Genomic DNA, 25685 nt, shown 5'->3' on the forward strand with positions numbered 1-25685 from the left:
AAATTATAAACCCATTGATGGAGAAAGTATACCAGCCCACAGTGACATTGACCAATAGATTGTGTAAAGGACTCTTACTGTAGGCTCCTGAGTGTTTCACTGAATAGGAACACACCATGCTGACAAATCAAGTAGATTGGGTTAGGCAAAATCAATGAATTTATTGTGATTTATACATTTATACAGGAAATTTATAATACAGTAGACAAACAACAACACAATATTCAACTTACACCAAATTTGAACCAACCAAAATAACAAAGCATTTGAAAATAACTCAAGATCTTTCCCAGAATATGAAATGAATCTTGGCAGAGTGTAAGGTGAACCTATCACACTGTTATTGCATTGAGGTGTGATGGGCTGAGAGAACTCAGGTCTGTGGAGACTCATTCCCCACTCCCTCACCATACTCAGGATAGTAGTCCTCCCAGACAGCAGAGTACAAACATTCCCCATGGTATTAGTCAAACACCCGTCATCTGAGGAGGGTCTGTCCATAATTTACAACACCAACTAAAGCAGGGTCCAATTCTACCCCATTCCCACTCAAAGAGCTGGGTTATTTTACTGCACACAGACAAACTCAAAGCAAATTGCCAATTCCCTATCCTTTGGCCCTCCATTCACCACAATGCTTCTGCAGCCATCAATCTGGTTTAACCAGTCCATCATAACCATCTTCGACACCCTTGTTCCCAAAATTACCTTTACTCTCTTACTTCCTAGTTGATCTCCCTACTGTTCAACTCCAAAGGATGAAGATTTGAGCATTTCTGGTATACAACTGGTTTAACCATCCATCACCAGATCTGACTGCAATACATCAAGCACTAGTGGTCCTGCTTTCCTCTGCCAAAACTGCTCATTACTCCAGGACCATCCTGAAGAAAAAAGATAACCCACAACTTCTCCTCTTCAAAACCAACTGTGTCCTTGTAGAAGTTATGTTCCAGCTGTACAGAGCTCTGTTTAGACCCTAACTGGAGAACAGTGTTCAGCTCTGGGCACCGCACCTCAGGAAGGATATATTGGCCTTGGAGGGAGTGTTCCTGGGGCTAAAAGGGTTAACTTATGAGGACAGGTTGTACAGACTGAGCTTGAATTCCCTTGAATATAAAAAATTAAGGGGTAATCTAATTGAGGTGTTTAAGATGATTAAACGAGTTGATCAAGTAGTTAGCGAGAAACTATTCCTCTGGTGGGAGAGTCCAGAACAAGGGGGCACAGCATTAAAATTCCAGCTGGGCTGCTCAGGGGTGATGTCAGCAAACACTTCTTCACAAAAAGGGGACTGGAAATCTAGAACTCTCTCCCCACAAAAATCTGTTCTGGGTGGGGGTCAACTGGAAATTTCAAACTGAGATTGACCGGTTTATTGTTGACAAGGAGATTAAGGGTTACAGAGCCCAGGCAGGTAGACAGAGTTAAGTTATGGATCAGCCATGATCTAACTGAATGGTATAACAGGCTCAAGGGTTACTCGTTCCTACATTCCTTAAACTCCTCTCCACTCTCATCTCCAACAACAGTTGGTCAGTGTCATCCTCTGTAACTTCCAGCTGAGCTTCTGACCCTCTGACCTTCTCCTTCACAAAGATCACCCACTTCCCCCTCGGTAACATCGCCCATTTCCAACACCCCCACCCCCACATTAGTCCATCTGCTGTTGAAATCCTCATCCATGCTGGTATTGCTTCTAGGCTAGACCATTACAATGCTCTTGTGTCTAGATTCCCATCTTCCATCCTCCATAAACTTCAGGTCAGCTAAAGCTCTGCGGTCTCAATCCAGCTCACACACCTATCACCCCTGTGCTCGCTGACCTACACTGGTTCTCAGTCCCCCAGTGCCTCCAATTTAAAATTCTCATGCTCCAGTACAAATTGCTCCATAGCCTCACCCCCTCCCTATCTCTGTCAGCTCTAGCCCCCATCTCCCTCCGAGATCTCTGCACTCCTCCAATTCTGACCTTTAGTAGATCCGCCCCACCCCCACTCCCTTCACCCAACCATCGACAGCCATGTTATCTAGGCTCCATGCTCATGAATTCCCTCCTTAAACCTCTCTGCATCTTCAAATCTCTTCCCTTCTTTAGGACCCTCCTTAAATCCCACCTCTTTGGCCATATTTTTGGTCATCCCCTCCTTCTTTCTCTCAGTGTTAATTTTTCTCTGATTACGTCGCTATGAAACACTTTGGGATGTTTGACTATATTAAAGTGCTCTATAAATACAAGCTGTTGTCCTCTCACATTCCCCCCAATCCTCAAGGTACTGACCTGGAGTACAGACTGTGGACATTGACTGGCCTCTAGTGCTGTTCGAGTGGCCATTCAGCATGTGTAGACCCAGACAGTGAATGTTGTGAGACAATGGAGACTGTCACAGAGAGACACATCCTGCCCTCCCCCAGACTTCCCAGCTGGGATCACTGATGAGGAACGGGATTCCTGGCTGATTCTCCCCCTCCATAGACCAGAGATGCTAAGGCTAATTGAAGTACGCCCATTACTACCCCAGGAATGGCTCCTTCCCTGGGTGCTTGTGCTGATAGATCAGAAGCTGAAGCCTTTTTAACCAGAGTATCTGATTGCCTTCTTGGTCAGAGTGAGAATTAGTGAGTGACTTGTACCTGATGCTGCACTGAAAGGATGTTGAGTTTACACAGGAGCTTCTATACACATTGATGTCTTCTTTTGCTGATGTTTGTCGATCTGGTAAAAGGTTAAATTGACCTTCTTGAAACAATTGGTCTGATGCTGGGAGAGGTTCGAGACAGACACTGCTGAGATAGTGCTTTGGAACAGCAGCTACCCTGTGTGAGCACTGGAGGGTAAACAACGCAGACACTCTCGGTGTAACAGAAGCAGGTGACCCAGCTCCAAATCTGTGTGGAGACGTTGGTGTACAGTGAGAGAGGAGGAGAAGGTGAAACAATCCTGGCACACGTCACACTGGAAGGGTTTGTCTCCCATAAGGGTTCACCTGCTGTTCCAAGAGGTCCAACAACTGTGTGAAGGCTTTATTACAGAACTCACACTGATAGGGTTTCTCCCCTGTGTGAGTGCATTGATGGACCAGGAGATCGCTGACTATGGAAAGCCTTGTCACACACCTCACAGTTGGATGAATTTCTCCCTGTGTGAATCCTCTGGTGTCCCAGGATAATAAAGACAATATGAAAGCTTTATCGCAAACCTCACAACTGAAAGGTTTCTCCCCACGTGGAGGTTGTATAAATGAGTTGTCGCACACCTCACACATAAATAGTTACTCCCCTGTGTGACTGTGCCAGTGACTCATCAAACTCGAGGATCGTTCAAAGCTTTGATTACACACCTCACACTGGAACAGCATCTTATCTGTGTGAATCCTTTGGTGCCTCAGGAGATCAGAGGATTGGGTGAAAGCCTTCTCACAAACCTCACACCTGAAGGGTTTCTCCCCTGTGTGAATCCGCTGGTGTCTCAGGAGGGTTGTAGATATCGCAAAAGCTTTACCACAAACCTCACACCTGAAGGGTTTCTCCCCTGTGTGAGTCCTCTGGTGTCTCAAGAGGATTGTAGATATCGCAAAAGCTTTATCACAAATCTCACATTTGAAGGGTTTCTCCCCTGTGTGGATTGTCTGATGGACCAGGATGCTTGATGACCGTGTGAAGGCTTTGTCACACACCTCACATTTGAACAGTTTCTCCACTGTGTGCATACTTCCATGTGAGCGGAGATACGATAAACGTGAGAATGATTTATCACACACACTGCACGTGAATGGTTTCTCCCCTGTGTGAATACGCTGGTGTTCCCGGAGGGTTGAGGACTGCGAGAACGATCTGTCGCACACCTCACATGTGAATGGTTTCTCCCCTGTGTGAATGCGTTGGTGTAGACGGAGGTTCGATGACGCAGAGAATGATTTGTCGCACACCTCGCACACGAATGGTTTCTCCCCTGTGTGAATGCGTTGATGTTCACGCAGGGTCGATGACTGTGAGAATGATTTGTTGCATACCTCACAAGTGAATGGTTTCTCTCCTGTGTGAATGCGTTGGTGTACACGGAGGGTCGATGAATGTGAGAATGATTTATTGCACACCTCACACGTGAATGGTCTTTCCCTAGTGTGACTGCGTTGGTGTTTCTCCAGTTCTGATGAACATGCAAAGCCCACATTGCACACCTCACAGTTGAACGGCTTCTCCCTGGTGTGAATCCTCTGATGCCTCAGGAGATCAAAGGAGTGGGTGAAAGCCATCTCACAAACCTCACATCTGAAGGATTTCTTGCCTGTGTGAATGCTCTGGTGTATCAGGGGAGTCACAGAGGTCACAAAATCTTTATCACAAATGTTTCACATGAATGGTTTCTCTCCTGGATAGACGCATTGATATTTGGCAAGGGTTGATGACCGTAAGAATGATTTGCTGCATACTTCGCACATGAATGGTTTCTCCCTGGTGTGACTGCATTTGTCCATGCAGAGGTACAATGACCATGAGAATGATTTGTCACACATCTCACACTTGAATGGCTTCTCCCCAGTATGGACATGTTGGTGTTGCACGACTGTCGATCACCGTGCAAAGTCTTGGTCACATACCCGACAGTTGAATTGTTTCTCTTCCATGTGGCGGTACAACAGATGGATGTTGCATGTTAGGAGATCTTATGAATCTATGGAGCCCTCCTCACACTTGACAGCCTCTTATCTGTAGGAATGAGTCAGTGGTTCATGAGGCTCGATGAATGATTGAAGCTCTCACCATACTTGGAGCCACTCACACTTCTTCCCAGCCTCACCCTGACCAATCATCACAGCCGAACCTTCGGAAAGGTTGGTTCTGATAGAAGATTCCACACCACTGACCAGTTTCAGATCTGATGATGTCAAAGCTCCCCTGACCCGACTGATTTCCAGATGATGGTTTCACTGCCCAACCTTCTCTGTGTTGAGCAATGTTGTGAAGGGACTGGATATCTTCCCACGGTTGTGCAGTTGTTCTTTGGGCGATTGTCAGGATCTATCTGCAGTGTCTATCCTCTCTGTATTCTCTGGTGTAGTACGGTGCAATCCTTCTGTAAAACAGGAAAAGGAAACATGATTTCCTCCAACTCCCTCTCCTGCTTTGCTGAAAGGACTGACTCCTCAGTTAGAGACTGTTCCACAGTGAGCTCCAGTCTGCTATTCCCCTGTGTGGGGGTTTGGATGCAAATCCTTTCTTTTTCCTCACCTGACTGTCGCACACCCTCTGTTCCAGCAGGGACACTGGATAGTGACCAGGAGCAGACAACGTGGCTACTTTCTTTCCTCCACCCAGACCCCATCTTCCCAGGCACCGTGAGGACAATTGTAAAGACAGTTGGGCGGAGTGTAAAATGGGCTATCAATTCACTGTGAGCTTGTGAGGACCAGTTTTGTCCTCAGTGTAAATAACTTTTGAAGTTTGTGCAACAGAATCAAAATAAAAACATGAAAACTTTCCAATTGTCCTAAAAACCAAATATTATTGTTCAACTGCTACACTGCCTGGTCTGGGCTACAGGTGACTCCAGTCCCACACATGAATGATTGACTCTTAACTGCCCTATAAAAGGGTGATAAACAATCACTACAAAGTCCAATAAGAAGAAAATCAGATAGTTCTGGTCAATCCTCGAATTGTGTCAAAAAGGTTAAGGTCATCTCTGCTCCTTCACTCACTGGATATTCAGTCCTGAACATTAGTGTGGATATTATGGGATGTAATTATTATAAATTCTGTTCCTTCACTCACCATCTCCTCACTTGGTTTTCAGTCCCTACAGGAAGTGAACCAGTTGTGGAAGAGGAAGAGGAGAGAATGGGCAGAGTGGGTGGGCTCTCTGATTGACGTCTCTCACAGCCAATCAAAGACAGGAATACATGAAATTTCACCACACCCCCCCCCCCCTCCCTAATCAATATGTCGATCACTCTACTGATCCAATCACCCCGAGGGGGTGGGACAGCACTGTGTAACTGTTATAAAAACAAAAAACTGCGGATGCTGGAAATCCAAAACAAAAACAGAAATACCTGGAGAAACTCAGCAGGCTCCGCCGATGCTGCCAGACCTGCTGAGTTTTTCCAGGTATCTCTGTTTTTCTTACTGTGTAACTGTTCCTCCCCGTTCTGCGTAGGACCTTGGAGACAGACTCTCACCCAATCGGAACTACATTACCCATGCTGCAAGTGACAATATGGAACGATCGCGTACAAACCCGCAGTGCCTGATGGGAGTTGTAGTTCTGCGCGCGCAGCAGCAGCGGGCGCCCAGCGTTCAGGAGTTCGAATCTGAGAAAGCGCGAGCCCGAGCGGCTGTCACGTGGGCGGAGCTGGAATTCGAGGTGCGCACCTGTAAATCCCAGCCCCGTTTAACCCCCTCAACCCCATCTCCCCGTCCTTCATCTCCCCATCCCTCCTTCCTTTACCCCCATCCCTCCTCATTCAGCCCCCATCCCCCGCTTCTTCGCTCCCGTCAACCCTCCTTCACCCCATCCCTCCTTCCTTTACCCCCATCCCCCCTCCTTTACCCCCCATCCCCCCTCCTTCACCCCATCGCCCTTCCTTTACCCCCATCTCCCCTCCTTTACCCCCCATCCCCCCTCCACCCCATCCCCCTTCCTTTACCCCCATCGCCCCTCCTTTACCCCCATTGCCCCTCCTATACCCCCATCCCACCTCCTTTACCCCCATCCCCTTCATTTACCCCATCCCCCTTCCTTTACCCCATCTCCCCTCCTTTACCCCCATCCCCCCTCCTTTACCCCCATTCCCCCCTCCTTTACCCCCATCCCTCCTCCTTCACCCCCCATCCCCCTTCCTTCACCCCCCATCCCCCTTCCTTTACCCCCCATCCCCCTTCCTTTACCCCCATCCCCCCTCCTTCACCCCCCCCATCCCCCCTCCTTCATCCCCCCATCCCCCCTCCTTTAAGGGGATATTTCAGAGGACTCAATAAGTACATTCCTACTATAAAGAAAAATTCTAAGGGGAGGACCCACCATCTGTGGTGAACTAAAGGTGTTAAGGAAAGCATCAAACTTAAGGGAAAAAGCATAAATGAGCGACAGGACAGATGATCAGACAGAACATAAAGATCTGCAGAGAATGGCAAAAGGTTAATCGGGGAAATAAATTAGAGTATGAGAGGAAGCTAGCTAGAAATGTAAAACGAATAGCAAGACTTTCTACAGGTATTTAAAAAGGGAAAGAGTAAGTTAATTGAGTGTTGGCCCTTTAGAGCATGCCAGTGGGGAGTTAATAGTAGATAATAAGGAAATGGTAGAAGAAATTAACAAATATTTTGCTTTTGTGTTCACTATAGAGGATATAAAAAACATTCCAGTAATAGCTGCAAATCAGGAGGCGAAAGGGAGAAAGCAACTTGATGAAATTGAAATCATTGGGGAAATAGTACTGAACAAATTGATGGAGCTGTGGGCTGGCAAGTCTCCGGGTCCCAATGGACTACATCCTAGGGTCTTAAAAGAGGTGGCTAATGAAGTAGTCAGTGTGCTGGTGTTAGTTTTCCAAAATTTGCTAGATTCTGGAAATGCTCCATCAGATTGGAAAGTGGTGAATATAACCCCTCTATTCAAGAAGGGGGAGAGGTAGAAAACAAGAAACTATAGGCCAGTTAGCTTGACGTCAATCATGGGGAGATTATTAAGTTATTAGAATCAAACATTAAGGAGGTTATAGCTGGGCATTTGGAAGAGCTCAAGGCAATCCGGAAGAGTCAGCATGGTTTTGTGAAAGGAAAATCATGTTTAAGCAATTTATTGGAGTTTTTTGAAGGAATAACATGCGCAGTGGATAAAGGGGACCCTGTAGACTTGTACTTGGATTTCCAGAAGGCGTTTGATAAGGTGCCACATCAAAGGTTATGACAGAAAATAAAAGTGGATAGTATTGGGGGTAACATATTGGCATAGATAGAAGATTGGCTGGCTGGCAGAAAGCAGAGTGTATGCATAAATGGGTCTTTTTCTGATTGGCAGGATGTGATGAGTGGAGCCCCACAGGGGCCTGTGCTGGGGCCTCAACTTTTTACGATTTACATCAATGACTTAGATGAGGGGAGTGAAGACATGGTAGCTAAATTTGCAGATGACACAAAGGTAGGTATGAAAGTATGTTGTAAAGAGGACATGAGGAGGTTGCAGTGGATATGTATAGGTTGAGTGGACAAAGATCTGGCAAATGGAGTTTAATGTGGGAAAATGCGAAGTTGCTCACTTTGGCAGGAAGAACAAAAAAGTATAGTACCACTTAAATGGAGAACAGCTACATAATTCTGAGGTACAGAGGGATCTAGGTGTTCTAGTACATGAGTCACAAAAAGTTAAAATGCAGTTACAGCAAGTAATTAAGAAGGCTAATGGAATGCTATCCTTTATTACGAGAGGAATTGAACATAAAAGTAAGGATGTTATGTTTCAGTTATACAAGGCCTCGACTACTGTGTGCAGTTTTGGTCTCCTTATTTAAGGAAGGATGTAAATGCATTGGAGGTGATTCAAAGGAGGTTTACTGGATTGATACCGGGAATGAGTGTGTTGTCTTATGAGGAAAGGTTTGACAGTGGCTTATTTCCACTGGAGTTTAGAAGAGGGGTGATTTGATTGAAGTATACAAGATCCTGAATGGCCTTGACAAGGTGGACATTGAAAGGATGTTTCCTCTTGTGGGTGAGTCCAAGGGGGCACTGTTTTAAAATTAGGGGTCGCCCTTTTAGGACAGAGATGAGAATTTTTTCCTTTCAGAGGGTTGTGCGACTTTGGAACTCTCTGCCTCAGAAGGTGGTGGAAACAGGGTTATTGAATATTTTTAAGGCAAAGGTAGATAGATTCTTGTCTGACAAGGGAATCAAAGGCCATTGGGGTTAGATGGGAATGTGGGAATCGAAACACAAGATCAGCCATGGTCTCATTGAATGGCGGAGCAGGCTCGAGGGGCCAAATGGTCTACTCCTGTTCCTAATTTTTTATGTTCACTCCCCCCATCCCCCTCCTTGGATTGATGGTTGATAAATCCCCTGGACCAGATTAGCTTAATCTCTGAGTGTTGCAGGAGGGGGCTAAGAGAGATAGCGGATGCATTGCTGGTTATCTTTCAAAATTCAATAGATTCTGGAAAGATTCCTGCAGGCTGGAAAGTAGAAAATGTATTCCCACTATTTAAGGAGGGAAGAAGAGGGAGAATGGAGAACTATAGACCTGTTTGTTTGACGTCAGTAGTAGGGAAAATGTTAAAATGTATTATAAAGTATGTGATAACTATACATTTAGAAAAGATTGGTAAAATTGGGCAGAGTCAATGTGGATTAATGAAAGGGAAATCATGTTTGACAAACTTGTTGGAGTTTTTTGAGGACATGACTTGCATAAAGGAGAACCAGTAGATGTGGTGTATTTGGATTTTTGGAAAGCTTTTTATAAGGTCCCACACAGGAGGTTAGTAAATAAAATTTTTAAAAATGGGGTTAGGGAAACATACTAGCATGGATTGAGAATTGGTTAATAGACGGAAAGCAGAGAGTAGGAATAAATGGATCATTCTCAGGATGGCAGGCTGTTACTAGTGGGGTACCGCAAGGATCATTGCTGGGGCATGGCTGTTTACAATCTGTATAAATGATTTGGATGTAGGTATCAATTGTAATATTTCCATATTTTCTGATGGCACCAAACTGGGTAGCAACATAAGTTGTGAGGAAGATGCAAGGAGGCTGCAAGAGGACTTGGACAGGCTAAGTGAATGGGCTAGAACATGGCAGATTGAATATAATGTGAATAAATGTGAAGTTTTTCACTTTGGTAGAAATTACAGAAAGGCAGAATATTTCTTAAATGGTAAGAGGTTGGGAAGTGCCGATATCCAAAGGATATCCTTGATCATGAGTCAGTAGAAACTAGCAAGCAGGTACAGCAAGCAATTCGGAAGGCAAATGGTAAGTTGTCCTTCGTCGCAAGGGGATTTGTGTACAGCAGCAAGGATGTCTTGCTGCAGTTATATAGAGCCTTGTTGAAATCTCACCTGGAGTACTGTGCAGTTTTTTGGTCCCCTTATCTAAGGAAGGATATACTTGCCAAAGAAGGAGTGCAACAGAGGTTCACCAGATTAATCCCTGGGATGGCAGAATTGTTTTACGAAGAGAAATTGAGGAGACTAGGTCTGTATTCCCTCGAGTTTCGAAGAATGAGAAGTGACCTCATTGAATCTTACAAAAGCCTTACAGGGCGGATGTAGATAAAACGAGAGCCTAAACCAGTCCACATAATCTCAGAATAAGGGATAAGCCATTTAAGACTGAGATGAGGAGGAATTTCTTCACTCAGAGGGTGGTAAATCTTTGGAATTTGCTACCCTCGAGGGCTGTGGAAGCTCAACCATTGAGCATGTTCAAGACAGAGATCGATAGATTTCAGGACACCAATGACATCAAGGGATATGGAGCTAGTCCGGGAAAGTGGCATTGAGGTCGATGATCGGCCATGATCTAATTGAATGGTGCACAGACTTGAAGGGCTGAATGGCCTACTCCTGTTCCAATATTCCTTCACCCCCCCTCCCCCCAACTTCAACCCACGTCCCCTATTCATCCTCCACCACCCCTTCTACACTCACCCATACCCCCCCCCCTTCACCACACTCCCCCTCCCCACCCTCCGCATCTCAGACACATGGTTACATTGATAACATGTGACTACATTCTACATTTGTTTTCTATGACTGGTGAAAGACACTTTTACTCCATAGTCTGGTGAAAACAATAAATGTTTGACTCTTCCAGTTTTGAATACATCTCCCTTACTGGTGCTGAAGGGCCTGTCCTCCATTTAGACCCTGCCCCAGTTAAGATTGTAGATCTAAGGTGCTCCGCTCCATGGCCCTGTCCTCAAATCATTTCTCTCCCTCTTGAAGCTGTCTGCTTGCCATTCCTTTACTACTAGATTTCTGTTTTGTCTGGTGGTGAGGGGCATTTCTTTCTGACTCGAGGTAAAATGGGACAGATTGTAAGAGACCCTCTGTGAATCTGACATCAGGTCATCAGATGGTTTTACACAGGGGCTGCGTGTGGATGAGAAATAGGAGGGGACTGAGGATAGACCCTTGGTCAGACTCCAGAGCGATGGGGGTGGGAAGATTAACCATTGCAGGAGATTCTCTGGCTACAACTGAAGAGGCAAAAGTGGGCCAAGCGATAACAGTCCCACTCACTGGACAACAGAGAAGAGTTAGAGGAGGAGGATAGTGTGGTCGGGCATGTCAAAGGCTGCAGAGAGGTTGCTTCCCTCTTCACAGATGTTGCCTGATCTGAATATTTCCAGTAGTTTCTGAATATATATATCAGATTTCCAGCATTCACAGTATTTTGCCATTGTATTTGAAAAGCTGGGTATGTGCACTTTAGGGAAGTGAACACTATGGGGTAATTTGATGGAGCTTTGAAACTAACAACAATTTGTGTTCATGGCTTTGGACAAATTTGGACAAATTATTTCAATTGGATAGGTTAGGGAGGACCAAGGGTCATATTTACAAGTTGTGGAAGGGCAGAACTAGATTCATCAATTGTTAAAAGTAGCAAGACATCTTAAAAAAGTAGCAAAGTCATCTTAAAAAAAATCAAACCATATCACTGGGGCCCATTTTTCAAGGAATAGAGTTGAAAAGCAGAGAAGTTATGTTGAACTTGTATATAACCTTGGTTAGACCACACTTGGAGAGCTGTGCACAGTTCTGATTTCCAGATTGAAAAAGGACATAAAGGAACTGGAGAAGGTGCAAAAAATATTTATAAAGATGATATTGAGAGTTGGGAGATTGTAACTATCAGGAAAGACTGAACAGGCTAACATTCTTTTCCCTAGAAAAGAGAAGGCTGAGGGAGTGACATAATAGAAATCTTTAAAATGATGAATTATAAAATTAAGAAGGGGTAAATGGAGGGAAGATATTCCCACTTATGTGGGGCCAAAACTATAAGCTGGTCAATAATAAATTCAATGAGGAATTCAGGAGAAACTTCTTTCCCAAGAAGGATTAGACTGTGGAACTTGCTACCACAGGGAATGGTTGATGCAAATAGTTTCGATGTATTTGATGGGAAGCCAGGTAAGTACATGAGGGAGAAAGGAAGAGAAGGATCTGCTGACAGGGGCGAGATAAAATAGTGGGGAGAAAGCTCATATGGAGCATAAGCAGAGGGCTGAATGGTCTGGTTCTGTGCTTTAAAAACTAGAATCAAAACAAAAAGTGCTGGAAATACTGAACAGGTCAGGCACTGGCCCACCCCCCTCCCCCCAAGATCCCATTGTCAAAGTGTCCCTTATTTTACTTTCTCAGAGTTGGTCACCCTGGTGTCACAGTCACTCCCCAAGCAAGAGGAAATTCCCAAGCACAGTTTCAACCCTGAGCAGAGTCACTCCCCAAGTCACAGTGTTATTCCCCAAGTCAGAGTAACTCCACAAGTCCCAGAGTCACTCCCTGGGTAACAGAATTACTCCGAAGCAGCTACTTGATATCCTCTCCATTGTTCCTCCTGTGCCCCTCTACTGTGCAGGTGCTGATTCCACCACTACACATCATCACCACCTTGGATGCTGTGGGTCCTCCTCTTCTGATCTGCTGTCAAACACATCCGAGGCTACACATCCCACACTGATGTTGTCAGTTTGAAAGCCTCTGAGGATGAAGAATATTATTCCCACACAAGAAATCTCTGTCAAACGTTCACCAGGAGGAACTGAGACAGCAGCTGCAATAAGTGAGGTTTTATTCAGATGGGACAATGACAAGTCTAAATCCCCACCTGATCTGCTGCTCAAAGTTGCCTCCGTTTCACCGGTCAGTTTTCCAAGCCTCTGGAAACTAAATATTTGGAGCTATTTGAATTTTAAACAAGGACGGTGCAGGGGCACAGTTAGTGCTGCCTTACAGCTCCAGGGACCCGGGTTTGATTCTGACCTCAGGTATCTGTCTGTGTGCAGTTTGCACATTCTTCCCATGTCCACGTGTATTTCCTCTGGGTGCTCTGGTTATCTCCCACTATCCAAAGGCATGCTGGTTAGGTGGATTGGCTACAGTAAATTGTCCCCCAGTGTCTGTGTGCGTGTGTGTGAATGTGCCCTGTGCTGTTCTGGCGTCCCATCCTGGGTGTATCCTGCCTGTCAGGATAGGCTCCTACTCCCCATGACGCTGAATTAGATGAACTAGTTCTGGAAAAGTGAGTGAGTGAATTTTAAACAATGTTCCGTGTAGTGTGTAAAATGGCTCCTGCCCTCAAACCTTGATTTGCATGTGATGATATCAGTGTTCACATCAATATGAGAAGCCACAGCGTAAAAAGGGATTTATCCAAACAGCCCCTTTTCAGGAAAAGAAAAATACATTGCATGCACTGTCATTTACAAGTTACTCCATATACATAGTCCATGAAGAAAATTATCACACATGAACGTAAAACTGTTTGTTCTTTCTCGTCTGTTCCAATTTTGTCCCTCCCTACACACACATTGCACACACAAACTTTAAAGAGTTCAGGTCTTCTTATGGTACGTGTGAGAGTTGTTGTTGGCTGTTCATCCAGTGTCTGCTGGTTCCTGAGGTGATGTCTCTCTGGGGAATGTTGTTGCTGTGGCGAGTGTTGTTGCTGTGGTAATTGTTGCTGCTGATCCGCTGCATTTGTTGGGGAACGGTTGACCTCTGGGACTGATGGTCGTTCAGTTCCTTGCTCAGTTGGTGAAATCAGATCTGCCTCATCAGCTGTCTGCTGTGAAGGAGCAGCTTCTCCAGTTGCACGTAGATGTCTGCGGTTGTGACGTTAGATCTGGTCGTTCACTTTCACCGTGTACGATCAAGGTGACAACTTCTCCACACAGGACCCAAGTTGCGCCAAGTGAGCTGACTTTTGTTGAGTGCGTTGAATGTTTTCACTCTGATTGGCTCTCCAACTCTCAGCTCTGGCAATAATTTGGTAGCTTCATCAAAGTGAAATTTGTTTTTCTGTCATTTCACTTTGATCTTGTCACTCACTCCCTGTTACTACTTCTAGCCTCAGTAGTTTTTTAGCTGTTGGAAGAATAGTCTGGGTGCAGCATGACATTAGTCACTGGACTGGACAACTTTCCATGCTTTCAGTAGGTGTGTTTCTCTACTCTAAGATTGCCTTGTACACATCTGTGCTGGATCTAGTCAATTATTTGATGATCCCTTTGGCTGTTTTCACCGCTGCCTCAGCCTTTCCATCTGACTGGGGATAGTGTGGAGATGATGTGTAGCGCTGAATTTCCCAATCGTTCATCAAGTGTCTGAATTCTTCTCTCATGAATTGAGGACCATTGTCACTCATCACAATATCAGGAATGTCATGATGACTGACGTGTGCTTTCAGGCGTTCTAGTCTCACTGGTAGTCGGTGACATCAGTTGGTCTAACTCCCAGTCGTCTGAATAGCAGTCAACTGTGACAAGATAATCAGTTCCAGTGAGAGTGAAGAGGTCTACTCCAAGCTTCATCCGTGGTCTGTCTGGGATGTCATGAGTCATGAGCAGCTCTTTATCTTACTTAGCTTGATGTTCATTACAAACACTGCACTGGCTGATGCGGTGCTTAATCTCATTGCTCATGTTTGGCCAGTAGAGCACTTTTCTTGCCTTCCTCAGAGTTTTCTCATCCGTTTATGGATAATGACTCTAGTCCCTTTGTACAAGATGTCATCTTGTGTGATCACTTCATCTCTGTCTGCCCAATACTCTCGGACAGCAACAGGTGTGTCCTTGATGGTTTCATGCCATCCTTTCATCACAACTTCCTGTAACATTTGAAGAAGTGTATCTCATTGTGTAGTTTTCTTGACCTGAGCAAGACACTTGTCTGTCAGATTCAGTGTCTCTGCTGGGTTGATGACTTCCAGAGCATGTCGTGCTTTTGCTTCTTGTTGAATCTGGAAGATTTCACACTCTGTACCAGCATCATCAACTTCATTCAAAGAGAGTGCAGCTCTCAACAGCAGGTCGGTGATGTACATCTACTTCCCTTGCCTGCACTTCACTTCCAAATGATATCTCTGCAAATGAAGTAACAGCCCTTGTAAACACTTTGGAACAGCCAGAAACAGTTTCAGAAAGATGCTTTGAAGTGGCTTGCAGTCAAAATCTACCATCATTTTCTCTCTCCCAAATTGGTACTGGTTGAAATGCTCAGTAGCAAACACAATAACCAGGCTCTCTTTTTCAGTCTGTGTCCTTTAGTTTGTGTTAACGCTCTGGATACAAACACAACTAATTGTCCTTGCTGCATGAGGGTTGCTCCAATTCCTGTTTCACTGGCATCTCACTGCAGGATGACTTCATCATTGACATCATCGTACTTCAGCACTGGTTTTGTCGTCACTAGTTGTTTGATGTGAGTGAAAGCTGCTTCTTGTTCTGTGCCCCAATATCACAGAACACCCATGGCAGTGAGATTGTGTAGACATTCACACTCTGACAACAAATTGGGAATAACTTTGTTAGGTAGCCCCCATGTAGATTCTAGATGTTCCAGGAGGTCCAACAACTGTGGAGACTTTCTAGAGCTCAAACCGATAGGATTTCTTCCTGTCTGAGTATGTTGATTGACCAGGAGATACGCTGTGTGAAAGTCTTGTCACACACCTCACACCTGAATAGTTTCTCACCAGTGTGAATCTGCTTGTGCTTCAGGAGATTGGACGAGTGGGTGAAAGCCTTGTCACAAACATTGCACCTGAAGAGTTTCTCCCGTGTGTAAATCCTCTGGTGTCCTGGATGGTCAAAGACCTTCACAAACCTTACACGTCAAGGGTTACTCCCCTTGTATGGATCCTTTGATGGACATGGAGGTTTCATGACCTCGAGAATGATTTGTTGCACATATTGCATGTGAATAGTTTCTCCCCAGTGTGAATGCGTTGATGTACATGAAGGCTCGATGATACCGAGAAGGATTTGTCACACACCTTGCACATGAATGGCTTCTCCCCTGTGTGAATCCTCTGATGGAGCAGGAGGCTTGATGAGTCAGAGAATGATTTGTCACACGCCTTACACTTGAACAGTTTCTCTCCTGTGTGAATCCGTTGATGTAGGCGGAGATCCGATGATGATGAGAATGACTTGTCACACACCTCAAACATGAACGGTTTCTCCCCTGTGTGAATCCGTTGGTGTCTGTGGAGGGTCAATGAATCAGAGAATGATTTGAGACTTTGCATCTGAATGGTTTCTCCCGTGTGAACGCTTTTGTGCACGAGGAGGGTCGATGACTGTGAGAAGGATTTGTCACACAGCTCACACATGAATAGTTTTTCCCCTGTATGAATGGGCCGGTGATTCATCAGGCCCGATAACTGCGCAAAGCCCTGGTTACACAAGTCACACTTGAACAGTTTCTCCCCCGTGTGAATGCGTCGGTGATTCACGAGCGTCGATGACTGTGCGAAAGCTTGATCACACAACTCACACTTAAATGGTTTCTCTTCCATGAAGCTACCGTTGTGTTAACAGTTGTATAACAGATGTACCTTGTGTGTTAGGAGATCCTATGAGCCTGTGGAGTCCTCCTCACACCTCACACTTGAACAGCCTTCATCCTCGAAGGCTTTCAAACTGACAAACAGAAGTGTTTGACAGCAGATCAGAAGAGGATGACCCACAGCATCCAAGGCGGCGATGATGTGTAGTAGTGAGATCAGCACATGCACAGGAGAGAGGGGCACAGGAAAGAGGGGCACAGGAAAGAGGGGCACAGGAAAGAGGGACACAGGAAAGAGGGACACAGGAGAGAAGGGTCAGCGAGTGATTCGGTGCTCAGGCCACACCCTGTGCTTGGAGGGTCTGGTACTCGGGGATTGACTCTGTGACTGAGGGAATGACAATGGGGAGTGATTTCTCAGTCCTTGTTAGACCTCTCTAGAGGCCTCTTGCTCATCGCCTGATGCCACCCCACCCTGCCTGACCCCTCGCTCTGCCTCTCACCTGTCACCTGACCCCATTTCCCTTCCCAGGATTTGGGAGGTGAAAACATGTTCAAGGACTTTGGAGAGAAAAGGGAGGTTGAAGACTGGACGATAGTTTGCAAGGATGGAGGGGTCAAGGGTTGTTTTTTTTTGAGGAGGGGGTGAGAACAGCAGATTTAAAGGAGAAAGGGACAACATCTGATGAGAGAGAACCGTGAACAATATCGGCTAACATGGGAACCAGGAGGGGAAGTTGGGTGATCAGCAGCTTAGTGAGAATAGGGTCGAGGGAACAGGAGGTGGGTCTCATGGACAGAATGAGCTCAGAAAGGGTATGAGGAGAGATAGGAGAGAAACTAGAGAAATATGTGAATTCAAGGCTAGGGCAGGAGGGAGTATTAAAGGAAATTTGTCCAGGCGGGCTAGTGGAAGGGAGGGAATTGAGAGAGGCAGCTGATGGGATTGTTTCAATCTTATTTCCCTGAGCAGAGAGGTCAATATCCAGGGAGCAGAGATTTAAAGTAATTGATGGAAGGAGTAGAGGGGAGTCGAGGAGTAATTTTTTCACCCAGAGGGTGGTGAGTGTCTGGAACTCACTAACTGAAAGGGTGATAGAGGCAAAAATCCTCATTACATTTAAAAAACACTGGGATATGAACTTGAAGGAATAACTTCTCCACATTTAAAATGGGGATGGAATAACTTCTCCACGTTGACTCTGTCCCACAAAACACTCAAAGAAGGTACAGCATGGGTTAGATACAGAGTCAAGCTCCATCTAAACTGTCCCTGGATGTCCACCGGCAGTAGATGGTTAACCAGTTGTACACCATAACCTTTCAAGTCTGTGTCTCTTGGACTTAAGGGAGTGGATATGAAGTTTGTACCCAGGGAAAGGGCCAGAGTGAGAGAGGGGAATGGTTTTATTGGGGCCTCGGGCATCTCAGGTGGAGGTGAGGATGGGGATGAGTAAATCAGGATCTGCAGAAATGTTGTGGTGAACGGAGGCCCAAAGGCCTAGACAGTTGGGATTTGGAGAGTGCAGTTGTTAGTGAATTGGGGAATAGTTTTTTCCAGGGACGGATACAGAAGGAGGTAGAGCTGGAATGTGGGTGGGGGATGTGGGTGCTGAGTAACACATGGAAGTGATCAGAGGTGCCTTCTCTGTGATTGATACGATGAGAGTCGTGAGACCGGGTGAGACAGCGAGGTCAAGGAGATGGCCGGGAATCTGGGTTGGGGAAATCACTGAAACTTCGAGACAGGACAAGCAAGGAAACTTCTGGAAAGACAATTGCTTCTCACATACAATCTACACTTTGCCAGCATTAATTACTGACACACAAAAAGCAAATCCCGATCCTGTCAGCTCATTACTGGAATGTTTGGAATTGATCCAATCTGGTTGTGGATGAAAAAGGGCCGGCCCACAAAAGGGCATCAAATTTGGCAGCGATTACATCGAGACAAAGGGTCAAAGCTACAGTCACCAAACCCCCATCTTGTCCAGCCCCAGTGGCCTAATGGATAAGGCACTGGCCTCCTAAGCCAGAGATTGTGGGTTCAAGTCCCATCTGGGGCAGTGTAAAGTTTGGTCCAGATACAACTGTCAAATCTCCTTCTCTAGACAGTGTGACAGTCAGGGAACTTCCTGTTTAACTGGGCAGTTCCTGTTCAGCCCCCTTCTCACTCTGTCACTGGCTTCCCGCTGACACAAACCAACGCAATGTTTCTCCCAAGCTGTGCACCATCCCAACACTCAGAGAACAATGTCACCTTCTCTGTCCAGGCAAATACTGTCCCTTTTGTCACAAAACCATCATAATTTTCATAATATTATTGTGGTTTTATGGTTGTCTGTGTGGCTGATTTAATTGAATTAAAGTCAGAAAGACTGAAAGGTTGAAATTATGAAAAGAGTTAGGTGTAAAACAATCTTTTGAAATGGAGATGGACAAGCTAGGATGAGGGTTCCACTGATAAGATGTGAAGGAAATTTGCATTTTAAGATAAGTGGAAAGGGTTTAGGTTTCAAAGAGATGGTAGGATGTTTACAATAACAAGATAAATAGGGCAAGGTTATTATGTTTATTTTTCCCAAAAGGAAAGAGGCCCTATTGACAACAAGAAAGATTTTTATATTATGGGAAAAGTAATTTTCCAAGGCCCAGTAGAACAATGGAATTTACAGATTAAAGAGAGAGAAAACACTAATAAAGAAGGATGGAAGGCTATGTAGGGGGTGTGGCCATGCATTTTAGCAGAAGTCTGCTGTGTCCAATAACTAAAATTGTGTCAAAAGCCTTTGGAATTCCACTGTTGCATGGTCGCTGTGTTAACCTTGCTGGATTGATTTTATAATTTCAAATCTGTTTTGGACTGTTGCCTTAAAGGGGCTGTGTAGTTAGGAGCCTATTTAATTAAGAATTTTGGGAATTGTTAAGACCAAATAACCATGTAACTGTAATCTTATGTGTATTTATTGTTTCATTTTTTCCCCTTTTGTTAATAAATGTTTTAACTTAATTTTAAACTCTCTAAAGATGTTAGTTGACTCTATTCTTCTGAATTCAGTGCATAAACCTTCTCATAATAAATAAAAATTGCAAAACCATTGTGATAGCATGGCCAAGTTTCCCTTGTGGATTTGGTCCACCTGGCACATATCACCTGCCACATCATAACACTTTAACTTTTGTCTTCAGTTTACCCAACAGCCCAAGCACAGTTACTACTTTGAAATATCAACTGATAATATGTAAAATTGGATTAATCGATTTATGTCAGGAAGGGTATTAAGAAATATGTAAATAAGAGGGGTGGATTGGGTTAATATACAAATCAGCCATGATCTAATTGAACTGTCAAACAGGTTTGAGGGTGAATGGTCTCCACTCTTCTAATATTCCAAGGTTTTATCAGGGGATTAGGATCAAAAAACAGGAAAATGGATTTGAGACATGGGTCAGCCATCTTGGAATTAAATTGGGACTGGGATCGAGGGGCTGAATGGCCTCCACCTGTTGCTGTAAATGTATACAACAACGTCACATCATTGTTAGGAGACAAACAATCCCATCCATGTCCATTACCCTTGCACCCTATTCTCTGGGTTGTAACCGAGTGGAAACCTGTTATTGTATTCAAGCACAATAAGTCATTGTCACCGAAATTAAGCTCAATGGTTTGACAAACTCTGTTTTATCAAAGTGAAGACCCGTTAACTGGATGGATCAAACTGTGTGATCACAGGTCAAGCCTCACCCTCACACTGTACATCCCAGTGAGACAGACATCACAATAGTTTATAAATGGGGTCAGTGTGAGGCAGGAGACTGCACAACCAGTTTGAGTGAAGGAAAGGGAACTGCACTGACTGTGACAATGGAAATATCACTTGCTGGCTGACACTTGGAAGTTTGTTGCTGTAAAAGGTTTGTTTCGACCTCTCATTCAAGTGTCAGAATTCGAGGTCAGCCGATGAGGACTGAGATGAGAAATGTCTTCACTCAAAGGGTTGTGAATCTTTGGAATTCTCTCTCCCAGGGAGCTGTGGATGTTCAGTCATTGAATATATTCAAGACCGAGATTGATGGATTTCTGGGTGCTGAGGGAATAAGGGATGTGGGGATAGTGTGGGAAGATGGGTTTGAGGTAGAAGATTAGCCCTGATTGTATTGAATGGTGCAGCAGGGGCCAAATGGCCTTCTCCTGCTCCTATTTCTTATGTTCATCATGTTCTCTGGGTCGTTATAGCTGTTATTGCATTCCTGTGCTGCAAGTCATTGTAACCAACATAATCAATTATATAAAACAATTTGAGATCATTAACATTCTGGACCGGGTCTCTGGAGGTTTGTCTGTACGGACTTCCAGAAGGTATTTGATCATGTTCCGCACGGGAGATTATTCACCAAGATGAAAGTGCAGGGAATTGGAGGGAACCTTGTGACATGGATTGACAAATTGTTTGAGAGATAGGAGACAGAGAGTAGGGATAAAGGGAATGTTCTCTGATTGTCAGGATGTGCCCATGGTGTTCCCTAAGGATCTGTACTGGAGACTCAGCTTTTCATTATATTGATCAATGACTTTGATGGAGGAACAGTATGGGGTAGTTTACTGATGACACTAAGTTAGGTGACACAGTAAGTAATGTCAATGGGAATGGAAAGCTGCAAAAGGACATTGATAGATTAAGTGAGGGGACCAAACTGCAATAGCTGGAGTTCAATGTGGGAAAGTGGGAGATAATTTATTTTGAACCTCAAAAAAATAAATCAGGGCATTTTCCAAATGATGAGAATCTCAGAGCTGTTTCGAGTCCAATATGTTCCGAAGAAGGGTCATATTGAACTTAGAATGTTAACTCTGATTCTTTCTTTACAGATGCTGCCAGATCTGTGGAGTATTTCCAGCACTTCTTGTTTTTATTGCAGATCTCCAGCATCCAAAGTATTTTATGTTTGTTTTACTGAAGCAAACTTAATAAACAATTTGTGTGACCAATTGAAGCAGTTTTATTTCAGGTGGTACATTGTGATCTGATTGGCTTCATGATCAATGCAGCGTGTAAACATCTGCAGGATAATTTCTTCACTCATTTTACAATGTTTATTTCAACTGGTGGGTGGGATTTGTACAGGGAGCCCAGTGCCTGAGGAATTATTAGTGTGGCTCAGACAACAAACCCTGATGTCCTGGTCAATATGGATCCTGCAATCAGCATTACAAAAACAGATTATCTGGTTATTACCACACAGCTGTTTGAGGGGGCTTGCTGCACACAAAGTGGCTGCTACATTCCAACAGTGACTACACTTCAAAAAGCACTTCATTGGCTGTGAAGTGATTATGGACGCCCTGAGATTCTGGAAGATGATAAATAAATGCAAGTTGTTCTTTCTCAGGGAAACATTATGTTTATCAAAAACAGAATTACCTGGAAAAACTCAGCAGGTCTGGCAGCATCGGCGGAGAAGAACAAAGTTGACTTTTCGAGTCCTCGAGACCCTTCAACAGAACTAAGTAAAAATAGAAGAGGGGTGAAATATAAGCTGGTTTAAGGGGGGGTGGGTGGGTGGAAGAGAAGTGAGGGGTGGGGTGGTTGTAGGGACAAGCAAGCAGTGATAGGAGCAGATAATCAAAAGATGTCATAGACAAAAGAACAAAGAGGTGTTGAAGGTGGTGATATTATCTAAAAGAATGTGCTAATTAAGAATGGATGGCAGGACATACAAGGTACAGCTCTAGTGGGGGTGGGATGAAATAAGACTAACAGGGCATAAAAGGTATAGATTTAAAAATAATGGAAATATGCAACACCTGCCCCTTCATTTCCTTTCTCCTCACCGTCCAAGGACCCAAACACTCCTTTCAAGTGAAGCAGCATTTCACTTGCATTTCCCCCAACTTAGTCTACTGCATTCGTTGCTCCCAATGTGGTCTCGTCTACATTGGAGAGACTGGGCGACCACTTCACAGAACACCTTCGGTCTGTCCGCAAGCATCACCCAAACCTCCCTGTCGCTTGCCATTTTAACACTTCACCCTGCTCTCTTGCCCACATGTCTGTCCTTGGCTTGCTGCATTGTTCCAGTGAAGCTCAACGCAAGCTGGAGGAACAGCACCTCATCTTCCGACTAGGCACTTTACAGCCTTCCGGACTGAATATTGAGTTCCATAATTTTAGACCTTAAACTCCCTCCTCCATCCCCACCCCCTTTCTGTTTCCTCCCCCTCCTCCTTGTTTTTTCCAATAATTTATATAGATTTTTCTTTTCCCACCTATTTCCATTATTTTTAAATCTATACCTTTTATGCCCTTTTAGTCTTATTTCACCCCACCCCCACTAGAGCTGTACCTTGTGTGTCCTACCATCCATTCTTAATTAGCACATTCGCTTAGATAATATCACTACCTTCAACAACTCTTTGTTCTTTTGTCTGTGACATCTTTTGATTATCTGCTCCTATCACTGCTTGCTTGTCCCTACAACCTCCCACCCCCATTTCTCTCCCCCAACCCCCCACCTTAAACCAGCTTATATTTCACCCTTCTCCCCTCTCCTATTTTTACTTAGTTCTGTTGAAGGGTCATGAGGACTCGAAATGTCAACTTTGTTCTTCTCCGCCGATGCTGCCAGACTTGCTGAGTCTTTCCAGGTAATTCTGTTTTTGATTTTGATTTCCAGCATCCGCAGTTTTTTGTTTTTATAACATTAAGTTTATTATGAACTGGAAATTATAAACCCATTGATGGAGAAAGTGTACCAGCCCACAGTGACATTGACCACTATATTGTGTACAGGACTCTTACTGTAGGCTCCTGAGTGTTTCAGTGAATAGGAACACACCATGCTGACAAATCAGGTAGCTTAGGTTAAGCTAAAAAGTAAATTTACTTTCAGTTATAAATCTATACAGAAAATTGATAAAACAGCAGACTAACAACAACAAAATTCAGCTCACACCAAACATTGAATAAACCAAAATAACAAAGGATTTGAAAATGACTCAAGATCTTTCCCAGAACATGAAATGAATCTTGGAAGAGTGTAAGGTGAACATATCACACTGTTATTACATTGAAGTATGAAGAGCTGAGGGAAATCAGGTCTGTAGAGACTCACTCCCACTCCCTCACCATACTCAGGATAGTAGTTCTCCAGACAGCACAGTGCAAACATTACCCATGGTATTAGTCAAACACCCGTCACCTGAAGAGGATCTGCCTATAATTCACATCACCAGCTAAAGCAGGGTCTGATTCTACCCCATACCCACTCCTGAGAGCTGGCTCACTTTACTAACACAAAGACTACACAAATACTACAGATAGAAGTTTCTTTCAAATCCCGACAAATGTGTGAAGGCTTTATTACAGAACTCGCATTGATAGGACTTCTCCCCTGTGTCAGTACACTGATGGACCAGGACAGACACTTACTGTGTGAAAGCCTTGTCACAAAATAACACCTGAAGTGTTTCTCCTCTGTGTGGATCCATTGGTGCTTCAGGAGAGAGGAGTGGGTGAAAGCCTTGTCACATGATCACAGCTGAATGGTTTCTTCCCTGTGTGGATCCTCTGGTGCCACAAGAGATCAGATGACTGTGTGAAAGCCTTCCAACGAACCTCACACATAAAAGGATTCTCCCCAGTGTGAATCGTCTGGTCTATCAGGAAGAACGTGGACCTTGTGATGGCTTTGTCACACACCTCACATTCGAACATCTTGTCCTCATGGTGGATGTGTCAGTGTTTCATGATCGATAAGCTTACAAATATTTGGTCGCACACCTCACGCTTCAACGGTTTCTCTCATGTGAATGCGTCGATGATACACCAACCCTGATAACTGTGCAAAGCCCTTATTACACACCTCACACTTGAATGGTTTCTCCCCAGTGTGAACGCGTTGGTGTTGCAGCAGCGTCGATGGCTGTGTGAAGGCTTGGCCACAAACCTCACATTTGAAGGGTTTCTCCCCTGTGTGAATCCTCTGGTGTCTCAGGAGATCAGAGGATCGGGTGAAAGCTTTGTCACAATCCTCACAGCTGAATGGCTTCTCCCCTGTGTGAACACGTTGGTGTGTGCGGAGGTTCGGTAACTGTGAGAATGATTTGTCGCACACCTCACACTTGAATGGTTTCTCCCCTGTGTGAATGCGTTGGTGATTCACCAGGGTCAACAATCGTGCAAAGTTCTTGTTACACACCTCACATTTGAATGGCTTATCCCCTGTGTGAATGCGCTGATGATTAAGGAGAGTTGAAGAATTTGTGAAGGCTTTGTCACACAGCACACACTTGAACAGTTTCTCCCCAGTGTGCATGCGTTGGTGTCTTCGGAAGTCAGATGAGTGTGAGAATGCTTTCTCGCACACCTCACATATGAACGGTTTCTCCCCTGTGTGAATGCGCCGATGATACATCAGACCCGATGATTGTGCAAAGCCCTTGTCACACACCTCACATTTGAATGGCTTCTCCCCGGTGTGAATGCGTCGGTGTTTCACGAGTGTCGATGAATGTGCAAAGGTTTGATTGCAGACCTCACAGCTGAATGGTTTCTCTTCCATGAAGCTGTCCTGGTATGAAATATTGGACAACAGATGCACCTCACGTGTTAGATCGTATAACCCTGTGGAGCCCTCCTCACACACCTCACACTTAAACAGCCTCTCACCTGTAGGAATGAGTCAGTGGTTCATGAGGCTCGATGAATGATTGAAGCTCTTGACACACTTGGAGCCCACTCACACTACTTCCCAGCCTCACCCTGACCGATCACCCACAGCCGAACCTTCAGAAAGATTGGTTCTGATGGAAGGTTCCACACCACTGACCAGTTTCAGATCTGATGATATGTCAAAGCTCCCCTGACCCGACCGATTTCCAGATGATGGTTTCACTGCCCACCTTCTCTGTGTTGAGCAATGCTGTGAAGGGACTGGATGTCTTCCCACAGTTGTGCAGTTGTTTCTTGGGTGATGGTCAGGATCTATCTGTGGTGTCTATCCTCTCTGTATTCCCTGGTGTAGTACGGTGCAATCCTTCTGTAAAACAGGAAAAGGAAACATGATTTCCTCCAACTCCCTCTCCTCCTTTGCTGAAGAGGCTGACTCCTCAGTTAGAGACTATTCCACAGTGAGTGCCAGTCCGCTATTCCCCTGTGT

General features: G+C 44.7%; 1 non-coding gene and 1 pseudogene across 1 annotated transcript; one reads left to right on the forward strand and one right to left on the reverse strand.

Moving 5' to 3' along the window:
* Positions 1-141: 141 nt before the first annotated feature.
* On the reverse strand, positions 142-25445 carry LOC121291216 (annotated as a pseudogene).
* On the forward strand, positions 18517-18589 carry trnar-ccu. The gene has a single exon. It is a non-coding gene; the product is annotated as a tRNA-Arg (tRNA).
* Positions 25446-25685: the final 240 nt, after the last annotated feature.

This window comes from Carcharodon carcharias, chromosome 19 (genome assembly GCF_017639515.1).
Source record: "Carcharodon carcharias isolate sCarCar2 chromosome 19, sCarCar2.pri, whole genome shotgun sequence".
NCBI lineage: Eukaryota > Metazoa > Chordata > Chondrichthyes > Lamniformes > Lamnidae > Carcharodon > Carcharodon carcharias.